Source organism: Xenopus laevis, chromosome 4L, assembly GCF_017654675.1.
Source record: "Xenopus laevis strain J_2021 chromosome 4L, Xenopus_laevis_v10.1, whole genome shotgun sequence".
Classification (NCBI taxonomy): Eukaryota; Metazoa; Chordata; class Amphibia; order Anura; family Pipidae; genus Xenopus; species Xenopus laevis.
Window position 1 is genome coordinate 147473770 of NC_054377.1, and position 27700 is coordinate 147501469.

Here is a 27700-nt window from a genome sequence, read left to right on the forward strand (position 1 = left end):
ATTCCTGCCTTGAGGGCTTGAAGTCTTAAAGGCATAAAAGCACAGCTTTAATCCAAACAGAGCTTCTTGCAGGATATCAGTCTACATGGGTCTACCAATAAGACTATCACAGTTCTTTTTGGCATTACCAATAGGGATGCACCAAATCCAGGATTCAATTTGGGATTTGGCCAGGACTTTTTCAGACGGATTCACATTCTGCAGAATCCAAGTGTCTGGCCAAACCCAAACACATTGGATGCTGGGTTTTCATTTGGAGGGGTTGGACTTGATGGACTTTGTCTTTTTTCAACCCGATTTAACTATGAACTATGTAACAAACGATGAATGGGGATTTGGTGCCTCCCGGATCAGCAAGGAACTTGATTTCTGCTTGTGTAGATTCCAACACTTTCTACATTTCAGTGTTGGTGAAGATTCTCATTCATCCAGGTCATGGTATATCTGTAGAAATAAGTCAAATCAACTGGACTTGCTGTGTGTTCCTTGAAGAAGTTCTCAATTCAGAATGACTTGTAAATCTTCCTTGGAGAATAAATATATCCTCTGGAATGTTGCTCCAATCGGCATAATCTGTTTATCATAATCCAAATAGATATCATTATGATAAACAGATTAGGCCGATTGGAGCAACATTCCAGAGGATATATATTCTCCAAGGAAGATTTACAAGTCATTCTGAATTGAGAAAGCCAGTTGCAGGTCTTCAAGGAAACAAAACACAGCCAGTCCAGTTGATTTGACTTATTCTATAGATATTTACATTTCAGTGTTGCTCACATGTTGGAGACCTTTGGTCTATAGAGAAGAATGTCTCATTTGAGCCAAGCCGTTGACACACAACTTTACAGCCTAATAGATAAACATGACTTCTCTTATTTCCTTAGATACTAAATCTTTTACAAACACACACACATATATTATATGAATACACACACACACAGGTATGGGATCCGTTATCCAGAAACCCTTTATCCATAAAACTCCTAATTACGGGAATCTCCCATATTCTCCATTGTATTCAAATAATAAAAAGATTTTAAAAATGATTTCCCTTTTCTGTGTAATAATAAAACAGTATCTTGTACTTGATCCCAACTAAGATATAATTAATCCTTATTGGAGGCAAAAGCAGCCTATTGGGTTTATTTAAAAGGATCCTGTCATCAGAAAACATGTTTTTTTCAAAACATAACAAGTAAATGGTGCTGCTCCAGCAGAATTCTGCACCGATATTCATTTCTCAAAAGAGCAAACAGATTTTTTTATATTCAATTTTGAAATCTGACATGGGGCTAGACATATTGTCAATTTCCCAGCTGCCCCTGGTCATGTGACTTGTGCCTGCACTTTAGGAGAGAAATGCTTTCTGGCAGGCTGCTGTTTTTCCTTCTCAGTGTAACTGAATGTGTCTCAGTGGGACATGGGTTTTTACTATTGAGTGTTGTTCTTAGATCTACCAGGCAGCTGTTATCTTGTGTTAGGGAGCTGCTATCTGGTTACCTTCCCATTGTTCTTTTGTTTGGCTGCTGGGGGGAAAAGGGAGGGGGGGATATCACTCCAACTTGCAGTACAGCGGTAAAGAGTGATTGAAGTTTATCAGAGCACAAGTCACATGACTTGGGCAGCTGGGAAATTGACAATACGTCTAGCCCAATGTCAGATTTCAAAATTGAATATAAAAAAATCTGTTTGCTCTTTTGAGAAATGGATTTCAGTGCAGAATTCTGCTGGAGCAGCACTATTAACTGATTCATTTTGAAAAAAAAAATGTTTTTCCCATGACAGTATCCCTTTAATGTTTACATGAATTTCTAGTAGACTTAAGGCATGAAGATCCAAATTATTGAAAGATCCATTATCCAAATACTCGTGACCTGGAGTTTTCTGGATAACAGGTCCTATACCTGTTTATAAAATTATACCTTGGCCTTTTAAATGAAGGGAATATAAATGTTACGGTTTTCCTAAATAAAACGTTCCAGTTGTCTATTTGGTTATTTGAGCAAAACTGAAATCATGATGGAAAGATCCCAAAGCAGCAATTTCTGAATTTTACAATGGACGAGGAATTCACAGTAAAGATCACAAAGCTCTGGAAACAGAGACATGACAATGCACAGAAAGCACGAGCAGCACAAGGGGAAAGTGAGAAATGCAAAGAATGAAGCAGAAGAAAGTGGAGAAGTAATATGGTGGTGCCTCTAGCTCTAGCGGCCCAATACTCTTTTTCTGAAACGTTGCTGTTTCCTTTATTTTAACTCTAACACACATATACTGTATGTAAAATGAGAACTAAAGCATAACTAAAGAAGTAGCTAGAAATGTTGTACATGATGTTTTGTGCTTCTGTACCAGCCCAAGGCAACCACAGCCCTTTAGCAGTAAAGATCTGTGTCTCCAAAGATGCCCCAGTAGCTCCCCATCTTCTTTTCTGCTGATTCACTGCACATGCTCTGTGCTGCTGTCACTTACTGAGCTTAGGGAGCCACTCACAATATACAGTACACATAGAATAGAAATGTCACAATATAAGGCTGATTAGTAATTAATACAGATAATTACTACATGGCAGCACAGAAACCAGTGCAATTAGCATCAGAATTTAATAATCAGCAAACCTGTAGCATCAGCTTATATTACAGCCAGGGAAGCTCATTTTGTGCTGGATAATTAGTGACGACCCCTAAGCTTAGCTTCTCAACAGCTGCTCAAGGAGTCCCTATACAAGTGTCACCTAAAGGAAACATAGGACAGGGAAGCTTGGTTACCTCTGTTTTACCCTAATTAGAGTGGGGGTCATAACATTCCCCATGTGCCAGTTTTTCCCCAATGGAATTAGTCTCAATCTCCCTTCAGGACAAGCACAGTCTCTAGGATTTCTCCCCTTTACTATAAAATCAATGAGCAAGCGGCAGCCCAGACAGCTCTTTACAGCAAAGCCAACATTTCACCCTGACATCTCCTCGACAAATTCATTTTACGCTTCGTGGACCTGTCTCAACAACAGCGCCATCAAAATAATAATAATAATAACAACAGCCACCAGTAGTCCCTTAATATGGAAATCTACATAAAAGGTGTAAGGGCTTCACATCCTCACTCACCGGCTCCTTCCCAAAGCAGCGACTATACATTGGGGTTAATGTTGCGCCCATAGAGGCACCTTCTCGCTCTGCAAATTGGAGGTAAATCCTGTCTATTGGGTTTATTTATTGTTTACACGATTTCACGAAATATAATATAAGCTTCAGAAATAAGAAATTTTAGAAATTAAATATTCTGCATTGTTTCTGAAATAATCAAGTTTATCGTCACTATCCCTCTCTCATCATCTGTTTCTCTTCATTCTCTCTTCATTCAGCAGTTGGGTGTCAGATATTGATTGACAGTTAGATCCAATATATCTTATAGGGGGGCTCCTTTTGCCTAGAAGATGTATTAGAGCTCATTCTATTAAACTCACCAGCCATCATGTCTCTCTACATGCAGGATTTGTGCAAAAGGCAGTTATTTTGTTAGATTTTGTTTGTACTGGAATCAGTTATTTGAGTGAGCTCTAATACATCTGCTAGGAAAGGGAGCCCCCCTATAAGATATATTGGATCTGTCAGTGAATATCTGACACCCAACTCCTGCATGTAGAGAGACATGATGTCTGGTGATTTTAATGAGTGAGCTCTAATACATTTTCTAGGTAAAAGGAGCCCCCCTATAAGATATATTGGATCCAACTGTCAATCAATATCTGACACCCAACTGCTGAATGAAGAGAGAATGAAGAGAAACAGATGCTGAGAGAGGGATAGTGAAGATAAACTTGATTAATTCAGAAACAATGCAGAATATTTAATTGATTGTATTTAGAATGTTTCTTGCTCCAGTATGAGAAGCTTATATTACATTTTCATTTTCACGAAAGTTCCTCAATAAAGTAGAATTCAACCCTCCATTATAATATAACCCACTACCTACTAAGCTACATAGTCCCCCCTCACTGCTCCCGCCCGCATACACAGGTGATAACTCCAGTAATTGCCCCTAATCCTGTAATTATCCCTTTGTTGCAGAGTAAGCGCAGCGGAGCTCACGGGCGCCATCTTCTCTCCGGGTCTTCTTCCTTCCCTTCGGCTATTTCCATCACTTTCAGGCTCATGCGCAGTTGTCTGGATCCAGAAGATTGTTTCAACTGCGCATGGGCTGATACGGCGCTTACTTTCCAAAGATTACCGAAACAGAAGAAGATGGAGCCCGTGAGCTCCACTGCGCTCACTCTGCAACGAGGGGTAATCACAAGATATGGGGCAATTACTGGTGTTATCAACGTTGCGGGCGGGAGCAGGGGACTATGTAAAGTAGGTGGTAGTGGGTTTTATTATATGGGGGGTTTAGTTCTCCTTTAAGGCATGAAGATCCAAATTACAGAAAGATCTTTTATCCAGGAAAACCCCAGGTACCGAGCATTCTGGATAACAGGTCCCATACCTGCATATATATCACTGCAGCTGAATGATTCCAGCTCAATTATTTTATTTAGCACTTTATAGACTCATTCATTTCACTATTCCTTCTTGGTCCCGAGAAATTTCGGCAAAGAAATGCAAAGTCACGCGTTTCTTCACTGAAATCTGCCGAGTCCGACACAAGGCTTCCAGACGTGAGCAGACAAGAAGATTCAGCCAGCGGTCAGGGGCTGAATTCAGCCTGTGGATTTCGGCAGTCAGTTTTCTGCCCTGTTTAAAGGAGAAGGAAATGCTAAAACTAAGTAAGCTTTATCAGAAAGGTCTATATAAATACACCAGTAAATCCTCAAATTAATGTTGCTCTGAGTCCTCTGTCAAAAGAAACAGCACATTTCTTTCCTTCTATTGTGTACTCATGGGCTTCTGTATCAGACTTCCTGTTTTCAGCTTAAACCTACAGGGCTTGGGCTTGAGCATGCTCAGTTTGCTCCTCTCCACCCTGCTGTAATCTGAGCCCAGAGCTATGAGTGAGCAGGGAGAGACTCAGGCAGGAAGTGATGTCAGACCAAGCTAATATGGCAGCTGCTATCCTAAACAAACAGAGCTTCTAGAGCTGTTTACTCAGGTATGGTAAAACATTCTACAGAATGAATATAGTGTTATCGCTTGCACTAATGTGACTAATCTATTGGCAATAAACTGCTTCGGTAGCTTTCCTTCTCCTTTAATCCTAACCTAAAGCTGTTCATCCAATGTCACGAACAAAGGATGGATGGGATCTCTTTCCAAAAATATGATTAGGAATTGCTGAGAGTAAAAAAGATACAGACACTGCTGTCAATAGCAATTACATTTACACTCAACCAGTGAGAACGAGGAATGAATCGATATTGGAAAGTTGCTGAGAATTCCATTTTCTTTCATTATGCAAAAAAGCAAGTTTGTGGGTCGAGTTCACCTTTAATGACTATAAATCCTTGTTTATATCATGCAAATAGGATCTGCACAATTGGTTTCAGCTAAATCCTGCTAAAAGTGCAAAAAGTTGGCCAAACTATCTGTCCAGCCAACCTAAAAGTAACTGCCAGTCTAAAAATCAATATTACTACTACTGCTACTACTACAGGTATTGGACCAGTTTTCCAGAATGCTTGGGATCTTTCCGTAATTTGGATCTTCATACTTAAGTCTACTAGAAAATCATGTAAACATTAAATAAACCCAATAGGCTGGTTTTGCCTCCAATAAGGATTAATTATATCTTAGTTGGGATCAAGTACAAACGACAGTTCTATTATTACAGAGAAAAAGGGACATTTTTAAAATTCTGGATTATTATGGAGTCTATGGGAGAAGGCCTCTTTGGAATTCGGAGCTTTCTGGATAACAGATCCCATACCTGTACTACTATTTGAACACTCTAATTAAAGTTCAGATTTTGCATTATAGGGAAACAATTGATTTGGTGCAGCCATAATTATTACCAGCAACTGGATTCCATTATAAGGGCAATGGTTGTGGTGTGCACGTTTTTTTATTGTGAGTGGGTGCTGCCATACATCTTCAACTGAAGCTGATTTCCAAGACTACCTTTGTTACAGGACTAGTGACTAGAAGTAGACAGTGCTGCTTTACAACAGAGCCTTCACAATGACTGGTCTGTATGTGCAATCATTTATACCCTTATACCCTTGTTCCTTACAAGGAAACTTCGGGCGACTACAGAAAATGAATCGCCACGTGTGATTAGCGACGGGGTTTTTTCATTTTAGCTGGCGCAGAGTCAGGGAAGGCGTTTGGGGAGATTGGTCGCCGCAAAAACAAGGCGATTAGTCGCCAGGCGACCAAATCTCCCCAAAACGCGCAGTGTGACCTGATTAAAAAAAAATATTGATCTGAAATGACAAGACAAATTATGTTCTATTTACTCTGTCTAGACATTAAAGGGTGATTCACTATTTAAGTTAACATTTAGTATGTTATAGAATGGCCAGTTCTAAGCAACTTTTCAATTGGTCTTCTTAATTTATTTTTTATAGTTTTTTTTAATTATTTGCCTTCTTCTACTGACTCTTTCTGGCTTTTTTAAACAGGGGTCACTGACCCCATCTAAAAAACAAATGCTCTGTAAGGCTTTAAATATATTTTTATTGCTACTTTTTCTTACTCATCTTTCTATTCAGGCCTCTCCTATTCATATTCCAGTCTCTTATTCAAATCAATGCAGGGTTGCTAGGGGAATTTGGACCCTAGCAACCAGATGGCTGAAATTACAAACTGGAGAGCTGCTGAATAAAAAGCTAAATAACTAAAAAAACACAAATAATAAAAAATGAAAACCAATTGCAAATTGACTCAAAATATCACTCACTACATCAGGGGTCCTGTACCTTTTTTGACCGGTGGACCGGGGGTGGGGGTCTGGAGGTCGGAAGGGGATCGGGAAGGGTCTGCGTCCTATTCTGAGGCGCCGCGTTAATTGTCCTCTAGGCTCGGCAGCCCAGTTCAAGACTGGGCTGCGGTTCGGGACCCCTGCTCTACATCATACTAGAAGTTAACTCAAAGGTGAACAACTCCTTTAAATAACGACACATTTAGTTCTGACTAGTGATGGACGAATTCGTCCTGTTTCGATTTGCTGAAAAATTTGTGAATTTCCTGTGAATTGTCGAAAGCATTTGCGTAACGTGAATTTTGACGCCGGCATCAGTTCCGACGCTCGCGTCAATTTTGACGCCGGCTTTAAAGTCAATGAACATCCAAATAAGGTTGACGCGCAGCTGTTTTAACGCAATCGACTTGTCCGACGCACGTCCAACCTTTTTCGACGCCGTTGAATCTTCACTGCAGTTTTGTCGATTTATTAGGGAATTCGCAAAATCAATTTGCGTTTTGCCAAATTGATTCGCCCATCACTATTTATGACTTATGACCCACCTATCCAGTCTCAGATCACTTATATGAATGCAGTCAGACATATATTTACCCTTAAGTCTATCCTTCCCATTTATTATCCAAGTACCCTTACTGTTCCCTCCATGCGGCCTTCTCCTGATATGGGGATGAAAAGCCAATTATAGAAAAGCCTGTTGGTTGAAACATGGGAATATTAAGTGTGTTTGTCAGGGGCACAATTACAGGGGAAAGGAGAGAAGTGGAGAGACCAGGAAAGATATAGAACTTTGCAAATTGGTTTTGTTCAAAGGGTAACAGCCGTGTTATTTGCCATGAAATGAAGTCTGGAAAATCATTTTGGGACAAAGGGTAATATAAATGTAATAGAATTTCCCCAGACAACACGCCCTGTAAACACAAGCACTAGAAATCATTTCGCACCAACGGCAGAAAAGCACGACGTCCCCCTCCCCCCCCCCCTTTGTCCATAATCGGCCCCCGGCGTGATGGTTATTTTGCTTAATGCAGGTAACAGGCTCCTCCAGCGCTTCAAATTGATCCGATTTCTATTTAAAGATCGAAATTCATTTTTTTATCTGAAACTCTCCAATAAAGGCAACAATAAAACATCTCAAAATGTTATTTCTTACCGCATTTTTAAAGGGGCAGTAACGTCAGAAAGCCAAATACACGGCATGAGTTTATTATTCATAATCGGCGCTTTCCAAAATTTCTCGGAATTATAATTTTTTTTATACTTAAAAATATCTTTATGTTCATTTAGCAAGGCTCAAGAGCAATTAGGAGCAATAGGTTTCAATCAAATGAATTACTTTATGGCATTACTACTAGACCTGGAAAAACGTTGTACCCTACAGTAGCTCTTATATTTCCGGGTTTCATTTTATTTAATTTAATAAATTAATATATAGGGTGGTCCATCACTAAACAACACACAGTCCCAATGGGGGCCACAAAGCCCTTTAATGTTCATTGTTCTCTTTGTATTTGTCTAATGGAAATATGGTGAAGCTACTGGATAATGATGTCCCTCATGACGGAAGTAACCTAAGCAGCCTTTAGTTTTCCTTTTGTCTCTCATTGTCATTGGCTTCTGCTTTAATTCTTATTGCCTTAAAGGAATATATACCGCTGCCTTAAAGTAATATATACTCAAGGTTTCTGAGCATCTTTCTCTGGTGGGATCTGAACTTTGACCCAGCTGCGTGTTGGCTTTCATACCACTACTCTAGAGAGGCCATGTCCAGATTCTCATTCCACTTGTATGAAGCTCTGTTCCTTCCTGATTTTCTGCAGCTGTGCTTGTATTGGCGACACCAGCCCAATTGCTAGAGGATGCTCTGGAGGCCAACTGTACTAGAGGGATTAGCCTTAAGGTTTGAGGATGCTCTGGAGGCCAACTATATTAGAGGTATCAGCCTAGAGGTTAGAGGATGCTCTGGAGGGCAACTGTATTAGAGGGATCAGCCTAGAGGTTAGAGGATGCTATTGAGGCCAAATATATTGGAATGGATCAGCCTAGAGGTTAGAGGGTGATCTGGAGGGTGCTATGGAGGCCAACTATATTAGAGGAATTTGCCTAGAGGTTTGAGGATGCTCTGTAGGCCAACTATATTAGAGGGATCAGCCTAGAAGTTAGAGGATGCTCTGGAGGCCAACTATATTAGAGGAATTAGCCTAGAGGTTAGAGGATGCTCTGGAGGCCAACTGTATTAGAGGGATCAGTCTAGAGGTGAGAGGATGCTCTGTAGGCCAACTATATTAGAGGGATCAGCCTAGAAGTTAGAGGATGCTCTGGAGGCCAACTATATTAGAGGAATTAGCCTAGAGGTTAGAGGATGCTCTGGAGGCCAACTGTATTAGAGGGATCAGTCTAGAGGTGAGAGGATGCTCTGTAGGCCAACTATATTAGAGGGATCAGCCTAGAAGTTAGAGGATGCTCTGGAGGCCAACTATATTAGAGGAATTAGCCTAGAGGTTAGAGGATGGTCTGGAGGCCAACCTCATTAGAGGGATCAGCCTAGAGGTAAGAGGATGCTCTGTAGGCCAACTATATTAAAGGGATCAGCCTAGAAGTTAGAGGATGCTCTGGAGGCCAACTGCATTAGAGGGATCAGCCTAAAGTTTAGAAGATGCTCAGGAGCCCAAATGTACTAGAGGGATCAGCCAAAAGGTGAGAGGATACCCTGAAGGTCAACAATACTGGATGGATCAAATTAAAGCTCAAAATCAAGGTGCAGTTAGAAGACCTTGTTGGGTTCAAATACCCGAGGCAGCCTCAGGGTAAGTTTAAGTCAAAATGTTAAATGTTCTGCAGTCAACCGTCATCAAATATGTCACATCACCTCAAGTAATAAGCGGTCTAAGGGGATCCAGCATATGGATTAACAGATTAGCTTCATGACTCCCTCGCTCATGGGATTTAAGGACTACACTGTACTTTGACCCCCCTCCTATGTCAACCAAAATGCTTTGGCTTTAGGAACTTTGTTGTAGCAATTGGTCTGCATTTTAACTGCAACTGATCAGAGCAGACAAGCTGTTACAAAGAAGGACCACCTTTACCGTAAAAGCAACAATTTAAGAATTTTTCCAAATTATCCATTGAAAAAAATAAAGATTTTTTAAAATGAAGACACTGGATGCAAAAAATTACACCAAAGAAAAAGAAAGTTTCACGTGTTGAATATAACATGAAAGAGCTCTGCTCCGATCCAAGGCCCATAGGTGCAAGTCAGATGTCACCGTTTCTTCTCCGGAGAGGAGAACACAGAGCCAGGAGCAGAGAGAACTGAGATACACCATGAAACAAACAGGTTCGGCACAAGGGGACTTTTTAATTAGCCGCTAATATTCAAAAGAAACAAAGATCAAAACATGAAAGGGACGTCTTCACTGAGAAAATAAATCCCCCCACCAACAGCTCTTCCCACGTAAAAATACCACAGGCTTCACATACAAATAAATACACAAAATATGAAAGAATAATACAGATGAGAATCCCACAGGCCAGAAACAGCAGCCACACCATGTCCACAAAGCTCCTAAGAATTGTTGAAGGTTTCAATGGACACATAAATGTATTTTCGTACAGTATGAGGGTATAGCTTATTGTGTGCCCAGAACATTCCTTCTCTGTATATTTGTATTTATACATATGGGAGGAGGAGGTGCCATATTGATTCCCTTAGACAGTACAGTATGAGGGTATAGCTTATTGTGTGCCCAGAACATTCCTTCTCTGTATATTTGTATTTATACATATGAGAGGAGGTGCCATATTGATTCCCTTAGACAGTACAGTATGAGGGTATAGCTTATTGTGTGCCCAGAACATTCCTTCTCTGTATATTTGTATTTATACATATGGGAGGAGGGAGGTGCCATATTGATTCCCTTAGACAGTACAGTATGAGGGTATAGCTTATTGTGTGCCCAGAACATTCCTTCTCTGTATATTTGTATTTATACATATGGGAGGAAGAGGTGCCATATTGATTCCCTTAGACAGTACAGTATGAGGGTATAGCTTATTGTGTGCACAGAACATTCCTTCTCTGTATATTTGTATTTATACATATGGGAGGAGGAGGTGCCATATTGATTCCCTTAGACAGTACAGTATGAGGGTATAGCTTATTGTGTGCCCAGAACATTCCTTCTCTGTATATTTGTATTTATACATATGGGAGGAGGAGGTGCCATATTGATTCCCTTAGACAGTACAGTATGAGGGTATAGCTTATTGTGTGCCCAGAACATTCCTTCTCTGTATATTTGTATTTATACATATGGGAGGAGGTGCCATATTGATTCCCTTAGACAGTACAGTATGAGGGTATAGCTTATTGTGTGCCCAGAACATTCCTTCTCTGTATTTTTGTATTTATACATATGGGAGGAGGAGGTGCCATATTGATTCCCTTAGACAGTACAGTATGAGGGTATAGCTTATTGTGTGCCCAGAACATTCCTTCTCTGTATATTTGTATTTATACATATGGGAGGAGGAGGTGCCATATTGATTCCCTTAGACAGTACAGTATGAGGGTATAGCTTATTGTGTGCCCAGAACATTCCTTCTCTGTATATTTGTATTTATACATATGGGAGGAGGGAGGTGCCATATTGATTCCTTTAGACAGTACAGTATGAGGGTATAGCTTATTGTGTGCCCAGAACATTCCTTCTCTGTATATTTGTATTTATACATATGGGAGGAGGGAGGTGCCATATTGATTCCCTTAGACAGTACAGTATGAGGGTATAGCTTATTGTGTGCCCAGAACATTCCTTCTCTGTATATTTGTATTTATACATATGGGAGGAGGGAGGTGCCATATCGATTCCTTTAGACAGTACAGTATGAGGGTATAGCTTATTGTGTGCCCAGAACATTCCTTCTCTGTATATTTGTATTTATACATATGGGAGGAGGGAGGTGCCATATCGATTCCCTTAGACAGTACAGTATGAGGGTATAGCTTATTGTGTGCCCAGAACATTCCTTCTCTGTATATTTGTATTTATACATATGGGAGGAGGTGCCATATTGATTCCCTTAGACAGTACAGTATGAGGGTATAGCTTATTGTGTGCCCAGAACATTCCTTCTCTGTATATTTGTATTTATACATATGGGAGGAGGGAGGTGCCATATCGATTCCCTTAGACAGTACAGTATGAGGGTATAGCTTATTGTGTTCCCAGAACATTCCTTCTCTGTATATTTGTATTTATACATATGGGTAGGAGCTGCCATATGGTTTCCATCAGTGAAGGCAAGCAGCAGAATACACACAGTGCAGAGGAACAGCTAGAGCCACATCATTCTCTGTCTGTTTAGAAGAAACTTAATAAAAGATAAAGCTGAGTGATAAATTAGGTATATTTTCCCATTTTAAATATTGATGCACTTCAAGGGCAAGAAGTGGTTTCTAATAAACACTATTGAAAATAAACACAGGGGCCATAGATCAGTCACATGAATGGATTTTCACCTGTAAGTGCACGGGCAATAAATTACTCAACTTGTAACAATTAAAGAGACAGACAACAACTATTATGGGAAGCCAGCTCCGATACCAGGGTTTATTCTCTTGATAAAGGACACTGGGAAACGCTTTAGCGGAGGATTTATTATCTCGAATAAACATTATTCAGGTATTGGAATGGCTTCTTCCTCGAACATAAATCCTATTTTATTCATATACAGACCGAAACAGAGATTTCTAGATCACTTAGAGGACCTAAAACATGAGCTTCCAAATCCGACCAAGGGGTTTGATATTTCCCTGTTATCCCCCCCCTTCCCGGGATGATCCAGATTAACTCATTTGTAACACACAGAGAGCGTGTGGGCGCTCGGCTGAAAATTGGCGTAAAATGAGGATTTCACGTAAGGGAGCTGCCAACTGCAAATGGAAATGTGACGGCTCGCCAAGGTCGGGGGCGAAAGGTTTTATAAATAAATAGATGTTTGGCTTTACGCTCAGGTTCAGCACGAACCCAGTGTCAGGCGTCTTTCATTATTGTTTTCCCTCTATGGCCGTCAGAACGAGAGGTTCCGCCGAATGACAAATCAATTAGGGAATGTTCCATATAAACGATATGCCGGGGAGGTACACGCTGGCAATGGAGCGTTGGTTATGGCAGACAAACAGATTTGTATAAAAGTTAATAGTGGCAGTGATTGGAGAGCGCACTCTTTCTTTGGTTCAAGAGCTCACACTCTAACAATATAAAGGCACATACCCACTGGAATGTTTTCCCAACTATATTTGATGGGTGCTTGAGATACAGAGTTGGGTGCACTTAAACCATTTTAATCTTCCTAATTGTACCTGAGTGTTTATATCGGAGGTTTAGCAGAGTTGCATCCAATTGCATGAGTAATAGTGATGTGCGGGTCAGGGAAAACTCAACCTGCAAAACCTGAACCCCCAAAATGTTGCCACTGTAGGACCTGCGCCCCGCAGCGTCTCAACCTTTACTCTACTTTGGTCTCTGGTTCCAAGATAGGGAATCTTGGGGAGCAGCAGAGGACTTTCCTTCTCCAGTCTGACCCACATTCAACTCTGACCCACTATGGTTGGCCAAATTTCAAGAAAATGTATGACCTGAACCTGGATCTCTTTTCAAGGAGGAGAGGGGCTTGCCACTGATATCACCAAAAGGGAGGGTTCACCGGAAAATAACAATGGCTGGAGGTGGCAGGGTCTGGAAGTCCCACAGATGGACCTGCCACCCACCTAAATCTGGAGCAGAAACCCCCATTTATGCCTTAAATCCAGATGACCCATTGGTCCCGCAGTTATGGAAAACAAATACACCTGCACATCACTATTAGGCTGCACTTTTAGCATAGACACTGAAAGATGCATGTGATATTAGTAAAAAAAAACAGGTACAAATTTTATGGGGGAGGACTCTGTAACAGTTGCTGATTCTAGAAGACTTATTAATAGAAGGCTAACATCTGGGGTCTTACAAGGCAACGAAAGAAGAACTAGAGGCCTCCACGTTAGACTAGAGGAGCAGAGACTTTATCTGAAGCAGTGTAGGTGGTTCTTCACGGTGAGGACAGTGAGGTTGGGGAATGTCCAGCCAGGAAAATTCCATTAATGCCATTAAGAGGGGATTGGATGATTTATTGGACAAGCATAATAACCAAGGTTATTAGGATCTTAAGATCTACAGTTTGTTAATGGGATACCGTAATGGGAAAAATGCTTTTTTTTTTTCTCATAACCTATCGGTGAATAGTGCTGCTCAAGCAGAATTCTGCACTTAAAACAGTTTCACAAAAGAGCAAACAGATTTTTTTTTTATATTTAATTTTGAAATCTGACATGGGGCTAGACATATTGTCAGTTTCCCAGCTGCCCCCAGTCATGTGACTTGTGCTCTGATAAACTTCAGTCACTCTTTACTGCTGTACTGCAAGTTGGAGTGATATCACCCCCTCCCTTTCTCCCCCAGCAGCCAAACAACAGACCAACGGGAAGGTAACCAGATAGCAGCTCCCTAACACAAGATAACAGCTGCCTGGTAGATCTAAGAACAACACTCAATAGTAAAATCCAGGTCCCACTGAGACACATTCAGTTACATTGAGTAGGAGAAACAACAGGCTGCCAGAAAGCAGTTCCATCCTAAAGTGCTGGCTCTTTCTGAAATCACATGACCAGGCAAAATGACCTGAGATGCACCTACACACCAATATTACAACTAAATACAAATACACTTGCTGGTTCAGGAATGACATTTTATATGGTATAGTCAATTATTTGAAGTGAAAACAGTGTCATTTAGAAAAAAATACATCATAAAAATCATGACAGAATCCCTTTAAGAATAGGTTTATGTAAAATAGTTTAATATGTAGTATAGTAATATATATCTATATCTATCTATACCACCACCCGCCGGAGCCCGAATTCCGGGTCTCTTTTATAGACCCACCCCACTGATGATGTCACAAAAGGGGCAGGACGAGAGGTGCGCGTCCATAAAAACTCAACCCGGAAGTCGGAATTTGGACGGTCAAGGGCGGGGAGAGCTCAACCCGTACCCACCCCGGAAAAGAGCGTGCGAGGTTGGGTTTAAGGTCGGCCCGCACATCACTACTAGTGATGGGCGAATTTGGGCTGTTCGCTTTGACGAAAAATTCATGAATTTCCTGTGACATTGTGCCAGCGTCTCGTTTTTGACCCAGCGTCTGTTTTTTTTGGACGCCGGCGTCCGTTTTTGGCAAATTTTCGTGCCGGTTTTGCGAATCGCGGGAATTCGCAGCGAATTCGCACCTGGAGAATAAATTCACCCATCACTAATCACTACTATGTAAAAATACCCACCACTGCTCATGACAAATACATTTTTTTTCGGGGGGCCTACATCAGCTTTCAGTACCTGCCATCCCCCTTGTTCTACTCCACTGCTGATCAAGTTCAACTCCTCTCATCAATACTATAAGCTGTAAGCAGTCCCCGCATTCTCATATGTACAACACAAGGGAACACAGGAGGGATATAAATTCCCTTCTATCAACAGAAACAATAACAGCTGCAGAGCCATAAAACTTCTAATTTCTGACACCGGAATTCGAAAATGACATAGTTTTGATTTGCTGATTCCAGAAGACACTAATTCTCTTTTTAACTTACAGACTGCGGTTTCTCGTGATAATAGATCTTCCAGTTTGGCAAGGAACACTTTCATGAACAATCTAAAATAAATGAGCCATCAATCTCAATTTTATGTATGTAAAAGCCATTTAGAGATATGGTGTGTTCTTGTAAACTTTATGTATTTAAAATCCCTTATGGTTGCTATAGAACATTGTAAAATAAGGGGATTTACGGCGGTGAGGCTGTCAGGAATGGTCTTGCCGACTCGGTTGCAACGCGGATAATCTCAATTTATTATTTTCAAATTAACTCCGATCCTTCGATACGCCCTTATTATTTGGCATTTAATGGAGAAGTGCGTCTGAGAGTCATTGATTAATGTGATAGATGAGAATATGACAGGTATTATGGAACATGAGAGACCCCAGACGGCTACAGGCGATGTGATTTAAAATAATTCAAGACTCGATTAAGAGAAGGAGATACATTTGTTTCATTGGGACTAAAACTTTTATTGTATTGGAGAAGTCAATGTAGTGTTGGACTGGTGGGTCCAGGACCCACCAGGGCTACCACTTCCGGGGCCCACAAACGCCCCTGTACCCCCTGTCCCAGCTGCTACCCCCAGGCTCCCTGCCTCAGCCACAAACCCCCTCTGCCCATCACCCACCTCTTCTCGTATCCAAGGTTAGGGGGCAGTGCACAAGATTTCTGGAGAGGAGTGTGACTGGGTCAGTGGGGCTTAAAAGGGCCAGCCACTTACTATGCTCCTCAACTGACCTGTTCCTCAACTCTTCTCTCATTACCTCCTAACATGCTCACATTAAATACTTTGCAAGAGCTGCACCCCTCTTCTGGAATTCCCTACCAGTCTGTCCGACATTCACCCATCCTTTCTGCTTTCAAAAGATCTCTTAAAAAACACTTATTTGGAGAAGCGTTTTTTTGGAATTCCTGGCTTGGAAGAATGTTTTAATAAATCCTAAGTATAGTGCCAAGTAGAGCCTCTTGTAGGCTGTCAGTCCACATAGGGGCTACCAAATAGTCAATCACAGCCCTTATTTGGCACCCCAAGGGACTTTTTCATGCTTGTGTTGCTCCCCAACTCTTTTTACATTTGAATGTGGCTCACGAGAGAAAAAGGTTGGGGAGCCCTGGATTAGATCAACCTGAAACTGACCAAAACCATTAGAACATTCACAGAGCTAAACCAACCTCTAGTCAAGCAGAGGATTAGAACCTTGGCAAGGCTGGAATCAGGCAGTGACGAATAAGGGCATCTGAATATCCACCCTTCAAAATATTTGCAGCGCCAACTGCCAACTCCAACAGGAACCATATGAAAAATACACACCCACTTTGTTTATACTGCAGACTCAATGAGCTCCAAGCACATTTTTACTAGACAGATGAACATTCATTCACCTATGAAGCTTCCGAATCATGTATCCAATTGCAGTGCGGTGCTTTTTTAGCGGACAGCATCCTTTGTGAAGGACAAGGAGCCAACCTGCTCATTACTCTTGTAGGAACATTAAGTGACATTAGCTGGACCCAACACTCATGGAAGACCTAATGACATGATTCTACTCCTTTGTTTGTTAAGTTACAAAACTTTATTTTCCCATGCTTATAAATGAGATAAGAGGCCATTATATGTTTACGAAAGAGAAATATTGACACACTGAGTGTGATATCACCGATTCTAAGGCGATGAAAGGTTTCTGGGAAACAGTCGGCGTGTCAATTGAAAAGACACATAATTGTTAGAAAAAAAAAGCCTAACTGGATTTTATTAATTGTAACCCTATTTATACTGAATCAACCAAAAACACAGCCACATCTGAAATCTGAATCCTTTTGAAATTTGGAAAAGAATAATATAGATTTTTTTTTTGGTTATTGGTTCTTACGCTTATTAAGCAAAATTCAGAGCTGTTAATTTTTTGAGTTCTTTTTTAATTCAAATAAACTTTAAAACTCGCTAAAAACGTGAATATAAAAAAACCTGAAGAAACGTCTGTAAACTCGAAAAAAAAAAAAAATTACATTTTCGCTAGGATGACTCCCATTTAGTTTTACATGAACTTGGCAGCTTTTTTAAATTTGAGTCCTTTGTGCTTAATGAATCTATAAAATTGTAGTTTTTGAATTATTATTTTGGGAATTTTAGCTCCAAAAACTCAAATTTTGATAAAAATTTAAATTCAAACTTTGATAAATCAGCTCCATAGTGTACTAGTAAACTCAACTTAAACAAAGGGTCTGTTTTCCCTTAAATGGAATTCACAGCCAGCACTTGATCTGGCATGTAAGCAGTTAAACACACATGACAGCCCAAAGCCCATGACTGGTTCTACTCAAGTCGATAGGCTGCAATTTACTCCCAAAATCAATAGACTGTGTTAAAACCAGACAGAACAATCTATTCTGTAACCTGCAGCTATGTACTTACTGCTTGTAGATGTCTGATCCAACCTGCCTTCCCTTAGACTTTAACATAATACCTGGACACCGTCTCCAAGTCACTTCATTTATATAAATCAAATTGCAGCAATCTCTCGCAACCCTCGAAAAAACAGAAGGCGAGTTTACGAGGTTTTATAAGAAAAAATGAAGCAGTTTTTCAAAGTGACTTGTTCCTTTCAGCAAAGTCAATAGGTAGGAAATAAATTAATAAGTAATGCAGTTTGTAAGTCAAATGGTGCCGGTGGAACAGCGAGATATTCGCCGCCGTCTTTACAATCAACGGAAATCATTAATATATTATTACATGGCCTTTTAATTATGGACGAAATGCAACACTTCAGAATTCTCTTGTAGTAAGAATATCAGGCGCTCCCAGCAAAAATACATGCAAGGTCTCAAGACTTCTTACATTGGCCTGCTTCCCAGATGAGTAAAGGACAAAGAAAATGTGGCCTCCTTATCGGTGAGAGGGCTGCTGCCTCCAAAGGGTGGCAGTGGATTAAGCCAGAAGAGAAGAAAGGAGAATATCATGAAAATAAAAATGTAATATTAGCATTTTCTCATAGAAACTTGTGTTTGTGCTCCATTTGCCTAGGCCAGGGGTCCCCAACCTGTTTACACGTGAGCCACATTGAGATGCTAAAAGAGTCGGGGAGAAATGTAGGCATGAAAAATGTTCCTGGGTGGTGCAAAATAAGGGCTGTGATTGGCCATTTGGTAGACTCTATGTCGACTGACAGCCTACAGGAGGCTCTGTTTGGCAGTACAGCTGGTTTTTATACAAAGAAAACTTGCCCCCAAGCCAGGAATCCAAAAACAAGCTCCTGCTTTGAGGCCACTGTGAGCAACATCCAAGGGGTTGGTGAGAAACATGTTGCTTGCAAGCAACAGGTTGGGGATCATTGGCCTAGATTAAAGTGTGCTCAGTGGCGTGTGCTCCCCCTTGATAACGAATCCATGAAAAGATCAAAGTAACTGATTGCACGTCAAGAACCTGAGAACAAAAAAAAGGGTTGGCCCATCATGTGTTTTGATCCACCAGGAGGCAGGCAATTTTTTGGGCAACTTAGGACATTAACTAGAATTTTACAAAGTATCATAGTTTTAAGATGTTATACTGTGTTAGCCATTGAAAAAATGCAGAAAACGTACAGAGATGTCAATGCTATCCAAAGGACTCTCATTTTGTCCAGAAAGGCCCATTGATAAAATCAGACTGTGTAGTGACATGGAAGAATTTTTTAGAAAACTTCAAGTCAAAACTTCAAGAATTCTTCCACGATAAAGAGGACGGTGACATGCAAGAACCAACTCCCAACCTCTCCACTAAAAAATCAACATGGACACCAAGAGCAGGAAATAACCCCACACTAGATCATTTCCGCCACAAAGTCAACTAAAATCCTACATAAACAACAGAAACAGAAGGTGAACATTTCTAAACCGTAGCACAAAGCCATACGGACACTGAAAGAAAATAACATCATTATAAAACCAGCAGACAAGGGGGTGCAGTAGTCAGCATGAACACGCTGGACTACACACAGGAAGCCCATAAACAGCTATCCAATGACATGCTCTACTGCAAGTTGCAGGAGAATCCTACGGATATCTATAAAAAAAGAACTAAGGAAGACAGTGAAAGACTTACCTTTGGACATCAGAGACCATCTAAACACTCTAATCCCAGAGAATCCAAAATTAGGCCGCTTCCACATGCTTCCTAAAATCCACAAAGAGGGAAACCCAGGAAATACCAAACTGTACAATTTCTGCACAAAGCATTGTGTAATTATCAAAACCAAGGAATGAGTAGTATTGATCATTCTAATGCATTACAGCCCAGCTGTGACACCATTGCCTATTTACTCCATCAAGTATTTGCAATCAGTCAATGTAGAAAGAAGTAGCTCTTTCATTTAACTTCCCCTAGCCAATAAGGTCTTCACCTCAAGCATCCAAGTCAATGATGGTACGTTACCATGTGCCTCAGGGCTAATGCTCTCTTGGTGAACCTATTTCCTTGAAGTTATCATAGATAGAATGTTGAGCAAAGAGTCTGCCTAGATATTAAGGAATGAAAATGCCCTATAAACACCTGTGAGGAGGAGGTTGAAATATTTGCTTGGGAAGGCTACCTGCTGATGGCTTTCCATTAGGGAATTTAGGATTATTTAAAAATATACAGCTGCATGTCTGTTTTTTTTTATAAGGGCCAAGTTCTTCATTATTCTCCACCTATTTCTGCAGATTCAGCAGAATATGTGCAGAACTGATGTTAAGAGATTCTAGAAAACCCATTGGGTTTTGTGAGAACTAAAAACTGGATGTTCCAAGAACATAGACTACTTGGCCACTGAATGATAAAACTAGATGCAGAAGAATTCGTATGGTGGTTACCCTTGGTGCATCGGCAATGGGTGTGATATTTTTTGGGCAAAATTCACAAGGCAAAGGCTTGAGGCACTTCCGTGTCTGGAACAACATCTGAATCTTTAGTGCTCAACACATCAAGTCAAAAGCCCTTTAACTGCCAAGTCATCAAGGTCAGAAAACTATAAAGTCATAGAAAATAACTAAAATTAATTTAAAAAAAAAATCATTTTGCCTTTAACTCCCGAACAGATGGAGGAAAGAGGGAAAGCCAAATAATATATATTGGCTGTTGGAAGTTATAAAATTAGACATTTATTCCCAGGTAATACCTCTATCCAAAAGGTACTGAAACACCCGAGACGGCCTTGTCTCTCTCAGTACATATGTTCTGCTCCAATTGCCTTTATGGCCCATTCAGGATAAAAACCAATACTAAGGGAAGAGGAGAAAAACCATTTTATTGAACCAACATTTTAACAGGGTGAAAAAGTCAATCTGTTCCACATCCACTTCTTTTACGCTCTGAATCCCAAACATATTTGCCTGGAAACAATCTGTTTGTTCTTCCCTCCCCTTCTTCATCTGTACTACAGGGCCCTGTACATGCAAAGCAAAATGCAGGGAGCCACGGCACTCAAATCCCGAATGTTCACAGCAGTTTACGCCGACTTTTCGGGTGCACTAATCTCTGTATTTATCGCATTAGGGCGCGCAACACCTGGCTCCTTAGCAGCAGCCACTCAAACTAATAGCATGATCAAGTTATAAGAACAGGACCAATGACATATGGAACTAAGTATCAATCTGTGGGTTTAGAGAAGGAACAAATATGTCACTTACAGGTTTAGAAATCAACAAATTCTGATACAAGAGGAACGAAAACATTAATAAGCAATGTATTTCTCCAGTCCTGAAATTATAACACTGGCTAAATGTGGGCATACAAGGGCCTAACCTTCATGGTTTCCAACCGAATGGCCTGTGAGCTGAACAGACGGATTTCATAGGAGGGCAATACATGGTATGTCCACCTTTCTGTTCTTCCAGAACAGCAGAAAGTGGAAAAAAAAAAGTCTCTTCTTCCCATCACCATATGTCAAAGCACTTTACACTGGCCAACATGGTGCATCAGCAGATGAGCCTTTTAAATTATTTGGTGTCCCCCCCCACCAGCGCCATCGATCCCCAACAACCCTCCACTGTCAATCCCCACTGACCCCCGGTGGGGCTTTCACACCCCAATCTGACCCTGAGTTTAAGGCCTGATCCGTCAAGATTTCTGATAAATAAGGTTCTTCCAGAGGGGTCAAGGCAATCATAAGCCCCATGTCACTGCAAAGAGTTTTAGGGTCACAGCTAGGATGTACTTACTAACAACCCAACAACCCAACAACCTTTATAATGATTGGCTGCTGGCAATCCCAACTTTGAAAATGTTATAGCTTTAATGAAGTCTCTCCAGACAAATATTAGTTCATATATAATATATTATATATAATCTACAGTCTGGTCATTTCCCTATGGGACCAGACTGTAAATTATATCCTTATAAACAGCGCGTTCTGGCGTCAGAACGCGCCGTTTATAAACTTAAAGAGACAGCACTTGTAGCTGCTGCTCTATCCTGTACCCTTGTTTCCAGCCAGCTTGGCTTTCAAGCGCCAGACTTCCTTGTTCCGCCCACTCGTAACACGCTCCACCTGTTTCACTGCCTCCCATCTATCGGCTGCACTTTCCTTCCTCTCACGTCTCCTGCAGCTGCCTCCCTGATGTCGCTTCCTTCCTCACACGATTCCGCTCCACTCTCGCTCCCCCTCCCGTCCACTATGGCAAGTCTCGCTCCACCCTCCCATCAATCATCTCAAATCACGCTCCCCTCCCATCCACAATCACAAGTCTCACTCGCCCCTCCCATCACTATATCAAGTCTCACTCCCTCTTCTTCCCTTGCCCCCACCCCCATCTCTGATGCAGCAGAATGTCATCACACAGAGCAGGCACCTGCAAAATAATCTACAGAAAGCAAAAGAAATACAGGTACTTAAATCAACAAGGAGGACTACAGCAAAAAAAAAGTAATGCATTTTGTAAAAAGCAAAGACAGGATATAAAAATTGAACTTTGAAACTGTAGATTATAATAAATAATGTACCCCCTACTTAAAATTTATAAATATATTATAAGCACCTCGGAGTTATGTGACCTGTATAAAAGCACTCGGCCTGCGGCCTCGTGCTTTTATATGGTCACATAACTCCTCGGTGACTAATAATATCTTTATAAATTACAGTAGGGGGTACATTATTCACTATATAATACACAAAAGCCATGAATATCCTGTAAATTATATCCTTATAAACGATGAGTTCTGATGTCATCAGTTATAAACGGTGAGTTCTGATGTCATTTCTGTCACATGATTTGCTGAAATGTGTGTATTATAATAAATAAAGTACCCCCAGTTGTAAAATATGCGGATATTAGAAGTAACCTCGTTGTTTCATGACCTGTATAAAAACACTCGGCCTTCGGCCTCGTACTTTTATATGGTCATGAAACTCCTCGGTAACTTATAATATCCTTATATTTTACAAGAGGGGGTACTTTATTCACTATATATTTATATACACACACACTATATTGCTACAGAGTGTGACCCTAAAATGTATGACATATAGTTTTAACTGGGTCACCAATACCCACAGCCCCCCTTATTACAAGAAACCATGATGAAACCTTTGAACTTGTCATTAAGGATTTTACATACCATGAAGGGGAACAGCAGTTTTTTTCCCCATCCATTATTCATCACAATGTACACACGCCATGAATAATTCAACAGTTTTATTTGAAGCTTGCAGGCGATTCACCTACGTTTGCTTTTTAATTAATGGGTGGTTAAAAAAGGTCAGAGAAAGTTCAAGGAAATAATAAGCTCCGTCACAGTATGTTCTGGCATGGAAAATATAATGGGATGTTAGAACGTTGGAGCAGTAATGAAGGTTTCATAGGCTATGTTTAAAGGTGGAGCCCAAAATGAAAAACGTCTTCAGTCATTACAGTCTAACTCTTGGGAATGCAGCCTAAGAGTGATAAATGGCAGGGATAGGCAGCAAGATCACTAACTGTCAGATATCTGTCTATGGTTAGCCAGAGATATCACTTCAAGGTTCCTCAGGTTACATCAAAAAATATGTTGACATATCCATAGGTAGAGCAGAAACCTTATTACCCAGTTCACTATTGTAGCCTGGTATGGCTGGCCAAAAATGGTGATGCTCGATGGTGAAGAACTGAGGGGTAATATTCGGGTTTGCACAAGCAGGAGATGTTTATACATTGAATTGCGAAGTGACCACGGGCTAGATGCCAGACCTGTACACACTCAACCCACCTAAAATGCTGAATGTACCAAATCTAGAACAAGAATCACTAAAGGCTCATCTATCTATGATAGATATCTCTATATACATCCATCGTTTGATCCACCTTGCCTTGGTGGATTCTACACTGGACCACAAGTGGACAGACAAGGATGTCTCTCTTTTAAATAAGGAATATTATTCAGAGATCTCACGCCTGTGCTCCTCACCTACCTATGATAGATATCTCTATATACATTCATCGTTTGATCCCCCTTGTCTTGGTGGATACTACACTGGACCACAAGTGGATAGACAAGGACATCTCTCTTTTAAATAAGAAATCTTATTAGGAGATCTCACTCCTTTTCTGGGTGCAGCATTTATTTCCCTCACATATCCACAAATTTCCATACCTGGCCATTAATTGTTGACGCAGTGATGTCACTGCTTTTTTAACTTCTTCCCCCAACAACCAACCACACGTCTGTTGCAGGTATTCTTGACCATTGGTTGAGCCCTATAATAGTGTTTTCATGCAATCTAGCTTCACCATGATCAACATTGAAATTTCCATATTCAATAGTAATTAAAAGAACACACCTAATAAATTTAAAACAGGATTTTGCATTGCAGAGAGTACTCCTTGATTTAATTAGGGACCCATCTAAAGAAGGTTTAGAAATCCTGATAAAATGGAAGTCAACCAAGAAGGTATATTAGTATGCAAGGAACACGATAAATAAGCTAGTAAAAGTAAACATGACAGAAGGTAGGAGAAAGTAACCCATTAAAAGGGAAATTCAAAAAGATCCATGTAGAATAAATATAGATATACCTGGATAAAACATTTTCTATTACAAAAGACATGCTGCATATAAAAAATGAAAAATAAATAAACAGAATGAATGGGCCCAGGTGCTCCTTAAGTGCCATCAAATATTTGGAAAGTCTAAAAGCAAAGCTTCAAAATAAATATTCTAGTGGAATGTGTTGGTGTTTTAGAAGCTGCTCGCTGTACATTAGTTTAAGACTTCAGTGAATACTCGCTCCACCATTCTGCATAACAATCTCCTACAACAGGAGGCTTGGGAACCATCATTTAATAGAACTGAGAAGATATCCAAAGGCAACACGTCTAACTCACGGCTAGCGATGAATTTAGCTGCAAATACCAGTTTCCTTTGCTGCCCCAAAAGGAAAGTTAAATGAGAACTTCAATATTAACATTTCAATAGGCTGCCGTGTGGGTTGTTGTACCAATACTTCAGATTGAATAAAGGGAAGCAATGCTTGAAGGTTTCTCCACTGTCCCACCACAGTGCTGCACTGGAAAAACCAAGAAGGGAAAAAACCTCAGGCTTTACTTAGCCTTTAAAGAGATATCCTTCTTATATTAAATTCAAGCATAATAAAGACATTTGTACTTCTAGCAATGCAGTGGTTGGTCTTTTCCTTTTAAAGTTAATAAATGATTTACCTTTTTTTGTTCCGCGTTTCTCCATTGAGCATAACACGTTTTTGTGGTCAATATCTGCCCCTTTCAACATTTTAGACCATTTTAATTTTACACAGAAGGATGATCCATCCAATTATCACCCAATCACATAGAATGTGATAATGTTCCTCAATATGTTCTCCAATCATGTATGTTACTGGGGATTTTTTTTAATTCAACTCATTTTTCTCATTGCCTCATTATGTTATCTCATTTCCAAGTGTGTAGAATATAAATCATAGCAAAAAAATAGTTTTCCCTTGAAATAATTCAATATCAAAGAAGAAAAATCTCCACAAAAATCAATGTTAATCAAATAATGGCTAAGAAACATATTTCTAACAACACTGGTCCAATTAGAAATTTTTTTTACCACCACTCTTTGTAATCTATCCTTCAACCAGTTCTCTATCCAGGTACAAATGCTATGTTCCAGGCCAACATTCGTTAATTTAACCAGTAATCTTCTGTGTGGTACCCTAGCAAAGTCTAAGTAGATCACATCCACTGCCATCCCAGAGTCAAGGTTTCTGCTCATTTACTCATAAAAGGCAATTACAGAAGCAGGAAACATTTGAATTCCTTATTTGATACAAGAGGAGTCAATGCATTAACCCCAACGGGACATATTTCTTTTTTCACAGAAAAATAGAAAATGTTACAGTTTTAAAATAAAATCTACTAAGCTGGAGAAGCTCTTCTCAACAATACTTGTAAATAAAACCTGTGAATAGACCCAATGAAATCTATGCTCCTCACTGATTAAGAGACCATAATTAGAGGTAAAAGAATAAAAATGCCTGAAACTATGAAATAAATGGTTCTATAACACTCTTATTATATTTAGAAGCTGGTTTATGTGATTCTCCTCTATGTACGACATGTCAACCTTTGCTGAACTTAAATTATTCATTTTTTATGAATACGGGTAAATGTTAAGTACAGATTTCCTTGCCCTGTCAAACAATATCTGTGATTAAGCACTTTTCTTCAACAATGGTCTAGATTACTCGAGTAAAAAAACACACAAACAATCTTGTGATATATACAAAGGCAAATTACAACTCATCATGTGAACAGAAAAGTCTTCAAAGATGTCAAAGCTTTATATAAAGAAGAAATTATTTAAAGAAGTAAAAGGAAACAATAAAAGGTGCAATTTAGAATAGGAAGATCATTTCTCCAACACCTTACTGACCTACACCAACATTAACATAGATTACAGCTCATAATGGAATATCAAGATAGACATAATATATGAAGAACATGTCCTGAAAGATGAGCTACAGATTCAATTACATTGATATATTTCTCATTGGAAGGGAAATAATTTATTATCAGCAACTAATAAAACTGGGATATCTGTCTAATGTAATGTCCTCCCCCTTAAGCCTCGTGCAACAAGCGCAACAATCAAATGCTAGTCGTTTACTACATCTACTTGATTTTCTAATTCATCTTATGGCCCTAAACCTGTAGTCAAGGTTCCATTCACAAGTCATCCAATGACCCTGTGTAGTGATGGGCGAATTTGGGGAGTTTCGCAGAAAAATTCACAAATTCCCCGAGAAATTCTTGAAACGGCGAAAAATGTGCGAAGTGTCTCGTTTTTTCGCAAATTTATTTGCCGGCGGTGAATCGCGAGAATTTGCTGCAAATTCACGCCTTGCCGAATAAATTCACCCATCACTAACCCTGTGTTTAAATAACACCTAAAAAAAATTTTGTCTTAGAATAATTCTAAGCACAGCAACAAAAAATTCTAAATCTGTTGTCGTGCTACTTGCTATTTGGATGCTGGTTCCCCTAAAATTCTAATCTATGACATCACAAATAAAACATTGTAAAATCTCTAATAATGTAATTTATACCTTCCGTTTAAATTGGTCATTCAGAAGGTCAAGGATTCTGATGATGAATTATCGAGCTCGATAAATCATTACAATGATCTACAGCTAGGCTTTTTAATACCGAGAGAATTCAGCTTTGTTGCTACACAACACATTGGGAAAATTGTTGACTCCTCTACAAATCATTTACAAAAATCCTTAATTTCCACCACAAGGGATACGGACAAGAATTTTGTGTTTAGCTAACCTGGTCTGGTTTACAGAAGTAAAGACTTTCGTGGGACACCTCACTCTAACTCACTTCCACCCACTAGTTAAAATATGTAAAGGTTATGGCTGTGTCAGATATGTGAGTTTAGTTGCTCCATCTGTAGACTGTCACAGGATTGACAGCATGTGATGAAAAACGAAGGACAACACTGGTGAAAATTACAATACAAAAGAGGTTAGAAGACTTCAGATGGACTCTACTTTGGACATTATGGGGCTTATTTATTAAAGTCCGAATGCCAAAAACTCTAAAACTCAGAATTTCAGAATTTATTAAACCCAGAAGGTGTTAAAGGAGAAGGAAAGCTACGGAGGCATTTTATTGCCAATAGATTAGCTGCAATAGTGCAAGCTAGAATGCTATATT

The 27700-nt window shown here is 39.9% G+C and overlaps 1 protein-coding gene across 2 annotated transcripts in view; it reads right to left on the reverse strand.

The window, feature by feature from the left end:
- Positions 1 to 27700, reverse strand: part of ptprg.L (protein tyrosine phosphatase, receptor type G L homeolog) — a 335758-nt gene that overhangs the window by 131850 nt on the left and 176208 nt on the right. The gene's annotated exons all lie outside the window — the stretch shown is intronic.